General features: G+C 36.5%; 1 pseudogene; it reads right to left on the reverse strand.

The window, feature by feature from the left end:
- Positions 1 to 286: 286 nt before the first annotated feature.
- Positions 287 to 1,203, reverse strand: LOC116867440 (annotated as a pseudogene).
- Between the last annotated feature and the right edge of the window lie 9,357 nt (positions 1,204 to 10,560).

The following is a 10,560-nucleotide window of genomic DNA, read 5'->3' on the forward strand; positions in this document are numbered from 1 at the left end:
CTTGAACCTACAACCCTGGGATCAAGAGTCTCACACTCCAATGACTGAGCCAGCCAGGTGCCCCAAATAGAAGTGCATTCTTAATGGACAATATTTTTTATCAGTAAGCATCATTTGAAATATATAAAGGCATTGATTTCTTTTTTGTTGGTACTATATTCAAAATGTCTTTGAAGGTCTGACTTTTATAAGTCTTGTATATGACTTACTCTGTATAGGTCAATGACAGTTTTTAAAAGATGTAAAGTTTTTTTAAAAAACTTTAAAAAACTTATTTCTATCTAAATTATATTTTTAATCTAAGTACCTCTCTAGAACTCATCAAATCATACCAGAATTTCTTCATGACTGTCTTCATTTCTTTGTTTCACAGTGTAGATAATTAGGTTCAAGATGGGGTAACAATGGTGTAAAATACAGCAAGGAATTTATCCACAGAGTGGTTGCTGAAGGGACAGATACAGGTGAAGATGCATGGTCCAAGAAAGAGAATCACCACTGTGATGTGATCAAAGTGGAATGAGCTTTGGATTTCTGGTAGAAGAGTGACTCTTAGTGGTTATGAGGAACAGACTGTAGGAGATAAGCAAAATCATGAACTGGCTCAGAGAGATCATCCCACTGCTGGCAACAATGACAATCTGTAGGTATCTATGCAGGCAAGCTTAGTAACCAGAGGGAGATCACAGGAATTGCTGTCTACCACATTGGGGCCACAGAAAGGCAAATTCACAACAGAGTATCTGAAGCCCTAAATGAAGACCTAAGAATCATGAGGTCACTACCAGCAGAACATACACCTTCCTGTTCATGATGGTTGTGCAATGTAGGGGTTTACAAACAGCCGCATATCTGTCATGTGCCATGAAGACCAAAAGTTCCATTTCAGTTCCACCCAGTAAGTGAAGGAGAAAGATCCAGCAAAGGGAATGCTCTTATGCTTTTTTTTTTTTTTTTTCCCCTCCAAGTTTACAATCATCTGAACAGCAGCAAAGGAAGCAAGGGTCATATCTACAAAGGAGAGAGGTTCCCAGGAAGAAAGTATGGGGTGTTCAGGTTTGGGATATAAAAAATTGTGACCACAGTGAGAAGGTTACCTGAAACAGGCTGCATGGACAACTAGGAAGAGTGCAGAGAGAAGAGACTCTATATCCTGGCAGATGATCGGCCCTGCAAAATGAATTCTGACACTTCAAACTGATTTAATTATTCTTATTTCTTAACATGATTGTCACTACCCATGATCTGCTGTGGCTGAAACCCACATTCCTACAGAGGCCTTACAAGTCCATAAATTGCAAAGGCAGCTGTGGTGAAGCACTGAGGTTGAATGTTCTGAGTCTCGAGTAGCCCCATCACATTCTAAGGAAGGCCCCATATTACAGTGAACCAAGAAAGATGCTTTAAGTTCAGGTGAGGTTACTTGTGACCTCTAAGTGTCTCGCTTCCCACATTTAGCCTCTTTGCCAAATGCTACCTGTCTTTTGTAAAATGGCATGCTTTTAATGAACCAGGTTTTATAAGTCATACATCAACTGTATAATTTTCACTAGACCTCCCTTCATATCCATACACAGCAACACTGACCTGGTGATGGATGGAGCAGAGTCCCCATGTGGGAACCCTTAGGCTGGGAATGTCACACTAATTACTTGAAACTAAATTGGTAAACTACAGTGCTGCAATCTGGATGCTGCTGCTGCAGTGTGTGGGTATGCATGTGTGTATGGGTGCTTGTGTGTGATACTGCTAAAACCAAGATCCAAGTAATAAGTAGGACAATTAATCACACCAGAGATAAAGATCAACTTGAAAGCTGTGATTTCTGTGTTTTTATGAATTAACATGTGAAAAGAATCAGTATGGTGTTTGGCAAGAACACTGAAATAAAGCTGGAAGACTAGGGTTAAGAACCAGTTTTACCTCCAGCAACTAGCATGTATTTCTCTTTGAGTCTCTTTTCTGATGCATAAAACAAAGTGGTTGAGCTCAATCTCTTGAGTTCCTTTTCAGGCCCATAACATAGTGGGCTTATTATTAATACATTTCCTTTTTTTTTTTTTTTTGGCAGGGGGAGGGGGAAAGAAGGTGGTGGAAGGGGCAAGGGAAGAGGGAGAGAGATGTTTGTACTCAGATTGATATCTTTGGAATAAGAAAGTGTTTAGTAGAAATCTGTATATGAAGAATAATGACACGGAACAGAAGGGTTTTTTTTTTTTTTTCCATACACTAGTTTATTTCCAAGTTATTGCAATCACTCACAATTTAGGGAATAATATGCCTGAGTGTTTCCAAGGAGGTTTTTAAGCAGCTACTGGTTAGACTAAAAAAAATACAAGATCAGGACCTTACAACTATTTGTCTAGGTTTGACAGCAGCTTGTTTAGGAAGACTCATTTAAAAAAAATGATTATTTTTGTCCTACCCTCTGCTACCCTCACAAATCAAGCACGTTCTTACTTGCAAACACAGAAAATAACTATTTGTTATGATCTTTTATTAATCAAAAGAAAGGCAGGCAAGCTATTACTTCACAATTGTGACAGGTATGGGCAGTGGGAACAGCTTTGACTGTCATTAAGGTGGTGTCATACCTTGGATTTTACTGAAAACTCACATTCTTCCCTTATGCAAATCCCTTTACTATGAAAACTTGAGAAAGCTAACATTAAAATCCAATGGAGAGTGAATGAAATAAGCTGTCAGTATGCTTTATGAGATTGAAATCCTATACAAATAAGAGATAAGATTATTAATGTAGTTGTCACTAGTACCTTCTGTACAAGTAGGTTATAGTGCACTGTTGAAGGAAACAGAGGATCCATTTTAGGAGAGAGATTGAAGTTATTAATTCAAAGAACTCTCTTTACATGGTGGGTTAGTAAATGGAGAGAGACTAGGTATGAGGGGGAGTGTGGTAAATGAAAAGATTAGGTTATGACCTCTGGCCCTAATCAGCACACCAGATTGATTGAGGGAATATAGCTTGCACTGATAAAAATCACAGAGCAAATGAAGAAGACATCTACCAAGTGCATACATACATTGTATAGCATACAAAAGTTAAGAGAGGGAGAAGGGATGTATTGTTTTCAATGATAAAGTCTTGTTCTTGCAACTTAGTTTTATTCACCAAAAAGCCTTATACAGATGGAAATAAAACATTTATACATTTGAAAATCAGTACATATTTGATAACAAGCTATGGTGTACCAGGCCCTTTGTTAAAATGTTAACTATGATAGAGTTTTAATAGGTAAGCATGACGAAAGCCTGCTGCTGACAAATGACCTACAAATCCTTCTACCTCTCTCCTGCTACTTTGTCCCCAGCATCAGTTCCGATTCTCTAGTTGACTTCCGTGATCCCCAGACTTCCAATTGTCAGACCCACAGTTCTTCCCATTACTAAAGTTACCTGATTAAATCATTCCTCAACAGTGAGTTTCTGATCTATAGGATAGACAGGGTTGTCTCTGATATATGACCATTCAATGAGTTGTATACCCCAACATTTAATCCCTTCTGTAGTATATTCTCTTCCTCTTAAATTCTCTTCCTCCACTAGGCTTGCACTTGAATCATAGGATGCCATGGAAGTCATGTTGTCTCACCTCTAAGTCTAATAATAATGAGCTCTGTGGGGTCTGTTTGGGCTTCTTGGAACACGTGCTCTTGGGCCTTCCCCTCTGGGAACCCAGCCACCATATAATGAGAATCTCAAACTTCATGGAAGAGCCACATACATGTGCTCTGCTTAGCAGTCCCAAATGAGATCCTAGAAGACAGCATATGTTAATTTCTATTTCCAATTTCTTGGACATCCTGTTCAGTCAAGACTTTAGTTGATTGCAGCCACCGCTGTCATGTACCTGCAATTGCACTGAAGGATCCAAGTAAAACCATCTAGCTGAACATAAATACCCCACACAAATAAGAAACGCACTTTGAGAAAACTACTTGGAAAAAACAATATTCCTTTCAAACAATTACTGTTGATTGACAATGTACCATGAAACACAAGAGCCCTGGTAGAAATGTCCAATGAGATTACTATTATTTTTATGCCTGATAATGCAACATCCATTCTATAGCCCATGAATCAAGGAGTTTTTTCAACTTTCAAGTCTGAACTATTTAAGAACTACATTTTAGGGGCACCCTGGAGGTTCAGTCAGTTAAATGTCTGCCTTTAGCTCAAGTCATGATCCTAGGGTCCTGGGATCAATTCCCTCATCAGGCTTGATCAGGGGATCAAGCTTCTCCCTCTCCCTCTGTCTGCAGCTCTACCTACTTGTGCACTCTCTCTCTCTCTGTGTCAAATAAATAAATAAATGAAATCTTTTTTTTTTAAATAAGAAACACATTTTATAAGGCTATAACTGCCATAGATAGCGATTCCTTTGATGGATATGGGCAAAGTCAATTGAAAACTTCCAGAAAGTGTTGACCATTCTAGATGTAATTAAGAACATTTATGATTCAGGGGCTCCTGGGTGGCTCAGTGGGTTAAAACCGCTGCCTTCAGCTCAGGTCATGATCCCAGGGTCCTGGGATCGAAGCCCACTTCAGGCTCTCTGCTCAGCGGGGAGCCTGCTTCCCCCCTCTCTCTGCCTGCCTCTCTGTCTACTTGTGAGCTCTCTCTGTCAAATAAATAAATAAAATCTTAAAAAAAAAAGAACATTCATGATTCATGCAAAAGGTCAGAATAGTGAAATGAACATGAGTTTGGAAGAAGTTGATTCCAACCCTCATGGATGACTTTGAAGGGTTCAAGATTTGGTGGGGGAAGTAACTAGATATTGTGGAAATAATGAAAGAATTAGAATTGTAAGTGAAATTTGCTAATGTGACCAAATTGCTGCAAATTCATGATAAAACTTTAACAGATGAAGATTTGCTTCTTGCAGATGATCAAGAAGTGGTTTCTTGAGATGAAATCTACTCCTGGTAAAGATATGATGAAGACTGTGGAAATGACAACAAAGGGTTTATGGTATTACATAAATTTAATTGATATAGCAGCAAAGTTGGGGAGGATTGACTTCAATTTTGAAAGAAGTTTTGCTGTGATTAAAATGCTATCAAAGAGTATTACATGCTGCAGAGAAATTGTTTGTGAAAGAAAGAATCAACTAATGTGGTAAACTTCACTGTATTATTTTAAGAAATTGCTGCAGCAACCCCAGCCTTCAGCAACCACCACCCTAATCAGTCAGCAGCCATCAATATGAAGGCAAGACCCCCCACCAGCACGAAGATTATAACTTGCTGGAAGCTCAAATGATAGTTAGCAATTTTTAAAAAAGAGTTTATTTATTTATTTGACACAGAGAGAGACCACAAGTAGGCAGAGAGGCAGGCAGAGAGAGAGGGGGAAGCAGGCTCTCTGCTGAGCTGAGAGCTGGATGCGGGGCTCGATCCCAGGACCCTGAGATTATGACCCGAGCCGAAGGCAGAAGGTTAACCTACTGAGCCACCCAGGTGTCCCTATGGTTAGCAATTTTTAACAATAAAGTTTTTTTTTTTCACCTAAGGCATATACATTTTCTTTACATATAATTCTGTTGCACACTGAAAAGACAATAGTATATTGTAAACATAGCTGTCATAGGCATTGGGAAGCCAAAATATTCATGTGACTTACTTTATTGCAATTTTTGCTGTATTGTGGTGGTCTAGAACGATCACCCAATATCTCCAAGATATACTTCTATGTGTTCTATAGTGTTTTGTTTTTTAAATGTGGCCACTATGGGGCACCTGGGTGGCTCAGTGGGTTAAATGTGGCCACTAATACTTTATTTCTAAATTAATAGTTTCATGAGAAGGAACTAACACTTGTCAGCTTTCAGGATTCCTCAATCCCTTTCCTCACTAGGACTTCTCCACTTCCAGTAACTGCTCCCTCTCTGCCTCCCCCCAAACCCATCCAACTACATTATGGTGCTCTTTTATTGACTCCCATTCTTTTCCTCACTCCTTAAATAGAGGGTAAGTCCAATTTCTTTTCCTTACTTTGACCTAACCCATCTTTCCATAGCCCCATTATCTTTTCCTTTGTCTTTTAGCCCCATATACAATGAAGAGGAAATGGGTAATGAAGTTTTACTCTTCCCATTGGGGAGAGGAATTGGACAGGGCTGTTGAGTAGATCCCACAAAAAGAGAGCCCAGGCTTAGAGAAATAGAGGTAATTATGGGTGAGGTCACTGAAATAAAGCTGATTGCAAGTGACTTGTTTCTGGTGTTTATGCAGGTTCTAAGAGTAGTTTGGGAAGGTCTGTATTTCTTGTCTTGCATATTCTTATATTTTCTAGGCTCTTCTTTATTCCCAGCCTCTCAAAAAATGGTCCAAGATCAGCAATATAGTGATTTCTTTATTGGAACTGGTGGAAATGAAGCAACCACACCTAAAGAAAACCCTGCATACAGCTACCTGTTTGGGTGGAAAATGCTTAGGTTTTCTTAAATTAACATGGGTTATTGAGAGTTGGCTATATGTTTTAATAGTTTAATTTAGATGCAGCCTCACTATCTGCAAAGCCTTCTAGAAAGGATTATGTCAAGAAATTTAACTCCATATCAAGAGGAAATAAATGCATCTTCATAAATGAATCCTCTTGATTTTCTCTTTCTATTTGTCTTTAATACCTATATCAAATAATAGGTTCTCAGTGGATCTTTTCCTAACAAGCCAAGTCAGAATTAATGTTTCTCTTCTCTGTGCCCCCATGGTACTGCCTTTGCACCTAGTGATTTCATTATTTACATATGTTTCTGTCATTCTTCCAAGATTATGAATTTTTAAAATTTATTTATTGTCATCTTAGTGCCTGCAATGTTGACTGACATACAATGGAGGCTCATGTTTCTTTCTTAAGTGACAATAAATGCAGCCATTTATTGAGGTTCTGCCTTTTGCTAGATTCTATTTTTAGGAACTTCACATAAATCATCTCACTTAATTTTCTTAACTCTGAGTGAAATCTTCTCTCTGGCTCATTTTCCAGAATGTCTGACATATTTCCCCAAACCTGATACTGTGCCTTTCACTAATTATAACAAGCTCAGCTAACATTTGTTATTTTGTGTGAGCTTAACAGGCAAATGCATTGACTTTATTATGTTTGCAGCATCTCTTTTGCTTACAAGTTCAGAAGCAGCTATAGGCAGTGTGTTCAGGTGAGAAAGATGGCCAGGAATCTTTGGAATTCATAGGTAAGAAGGAATAGATGACTAAGATGTATAAACTCCAACCTAGGGACTTCTTAATACAGTTTGTGTTAGTATTAGGTAGCACCAATAAGTGCTAGAAATTTCGAGAAATCCTCAAAAGGTAATTTTATTGGGAATTCTTTCTGTTGAGAGAATAATGCTTCACAAAGAAAGTTTTGTAATGATTTCATCTTTTAGAATAAATGATAGTTTTTTAATCCACTGAGCCACCCAGGCGCCCCATAGAATAAATGATAGTTTTAATAGGCTAGATGAGGTGAGACCTACCAGGGTGATTAGAGAGATTTTTAGTGCTGGTGGCTTGTTTTCTTCTGATGTCTTCAGGTGGCTGTGAGACCAGTAATTGTTTTAAATTTGGGGTTTTAAAATAATCCGATTAAGTGGATTTTGTTGTTACTGGTGCCAGCAAAATGACTATTTGGAGCTTTATTATTTATATGACTCATTTTCAAATAAATCTCTCCCACAGATGGAGATACTGGATGGATGGAATGTAAACCCTCTATCTGCATCTTGGCAGTGAGTATGGTTTGAAAATTTGTCTTTAAAAAAAAATCCTTTATTGACAAGGCACTGTTACTCTAATGGAATTACCAGAATGTGAATATGTTAAAAGCTTTTTAAGAAACCACAAAACATAGACATCTGTCTCTACATATAAATCATGTGCAATGACCTCAAGTATAAAAGCAGAAATATGTCACCTCCTTACCCCAGGGAAGCTGTGATCATATTAATTCCATAGAATTTAAATGTGGTTCAATCCCTCTTTGTCTAAGCATCCTACAAGGGGATGAGAGAAGTGGAAAGTAGTTTTTCAGTGTCTGAACTTTGAAGTAATTACAAAATCAAACCTCATCAGCAGAGAATGAGGAATTAATTCATATAAAAAATTGTTATAATTATGAAAACAAAATGACATTCTTTACATGTTGGTAGCCAGCTATTATATGATATAGACACTTAATTTGAGGTCCAACTCAGTGGTGATACAGATATGAGAAGAGAAGAAAGTGAATGATCTGAGAAGCTAGAATAAAATTTATGAGACTCTCCTGGTGAAGCAAGTGGTAGTACTGATCTGACATGAATACTTTAGTCCCAGGCAGATAAGGGCTTGCTAGTTGTATGACAAGCTGCCAGAAAGCCTTTGGATTGTGTTCCTTTTCTACTTTTTTCATATATTTATTAGAACATTTGAGACACACAGCTGTGATGAAGAATGGGGAAGATCTTTATGACGATATATGGCAGTCATATGACCTGATATTTCCAGGATACAGTGTTAAATGATAAAACCAGAATAATGTCCACAGGAAGCAAGTAAAAAGGAAAATAAAAGAGGAGGGAACCACATATCTGGACATTTGTGTCAAATGAAACATAGGAAATGAATTAGTGAACAATGAAATTGGTTACCTATAACCAATTTGAGTGGCAGAAAATTAAAGAAAGATTGAGGAATTATTGAAGATTTAATTTAAAAAAGAGTCATGATAATGAAATACAATTGTGATTCTGGATTGGTCCTGGACCAGAGACACTGCTTTCTAAAAGGATATTATTTACAAAATTGGCATACAATTAAATAAGGTTGATGGATTAGATATCTATGTCTTATTGATTTCCAAATTTAAAAATTACATTGTTTTAGGAAATACAGACTGAGGTAGAAGAGCATTATGTCTATAACTTAAAGTTCAGAAATAAAATTATATGTGTGTATATATATATAAAATACATATATTACCTATGTATTGTATACATATGAATATATATGCATATATAATTATATCTACATACACACATATAATTTAACATATGTACATATTTATATACCATATATACACATATTTACACAAATATATTTATTCTTTTGCAAACCTATATTATCTTTATATCTACATATAAAGACCAGTATTAAATATTAATATTATAGCAGAAACAAGTTTAACTATGACAAGAAAATGAAACAAAGTGATATTTGCAAGTTGAAAATAATGACATTATGGAGAAAATTTAAAACCTGTCTTAGAAGATGTGAATTACAATTTGATTAAATGGAAGTACCTATCATGCTCATGAATGAAATGATATAACATAGCAAAGACATCTATGTTATCGTAAATGTATCTATTCTATTAAAAACTTGGCTGTTTAACAAAAAAAAAAAACCTGACAATTAAACATGCATAAGTAAAGGTGAATATTTTGCTAAGTGAACTTTGAGTAACAAAACAGGTGAACAAATCAAGTAGATATTAAGCCATATATGAAGTTATAGCATGAAAAATAATAAAATAATGGTAAAATAAAAGACAAATAAATGTAACTGAGTGGAAAACTCAGATCATTATGTGTATACGCATACATTTATGTTCTAAAATACACACGTGTACGTATATGTATATATGAGATTATATGTGAGTATGCATTTGATATACATATATAAATTTTTATACATGTGTATACACACACACTTATGTGATAACCAAGCAGAAATGTGGAGAAAGGACAGATTAATTTGTAGCTGCTGCTGAGACTAGTAGTTAACTAAGAGAAGAAGAATAAAGTTGGGTCCCTACCTTCCAAATATACAAAGGTGGGCTCCAGAAATATTTAAACACAAAATATGAAAAATGTGATAATATATTGAGGAATATATGTGAAGCATATGGTTGAAGAAGATTTTATAATCTGATATTTTAAAATGAATAAAAAGTCAAATCTTTAATACATTTCAGAACACAATTTTTGTTCAGTCATGGAAACTAGAGACAGAAGTAATAAAAAATTCAAAAGAAATATTTGTGGGGCACCTGGGTGGCTCAGTGGGTTAAAAGCCTCTGCCTTCAGCTCAGGTCATGGTCCCAGGGTCCTGGGATCGAGCCCCGCATTGGGCTCTCTGCTCAGCAGGGAGCCTGGTTCCCCCCACCCCACCCCCCGCCTGCCTCTCTGCCTACTTGCGATCTCTGTCTGTCAAATAAATAAAAATTAAAAAAAGAAAAGAAATATTTGTAATATATTAAGTTGACAAGGATTAATATCTAGATGACTGCTGCCCACTAGAATTTTCTATGATGAAACCATTTTCATGTCTTATATAACCAGATAACCATGTCTCATCCCATATAGTAGCCACTATATACATACAGCTATTAAACACCTGAATCTGAGTGAGTCTTCAATTTTATTTTAATTTTATTTATTTAAGTTCATTCAAGTTAGCGTTTAAACAGACATATATGTTATTAGCTACTATACTGAACAGAAGGACAGCATGCAAATCACCAAGAAAAGCACAGAAAACTTATTTTAAGTGG

The sequence above is a fragment of the Lontra canadensis genome, unplaced genomic scaffold (genome assembly GCF_010015895.1).
Source record: "Lontra canadensis isolate GAN:19392208 unplaced genomic scaffold, GSC_riverotter_1.0 scaffold12, whole genome shotgun sequence".
Classification (NCBI taxonomy): Eukaryota; Metazoa; Chordata; class Mammalia; order Carnivora; family Mustelidae; genus Lontra; species Lontra canadensis.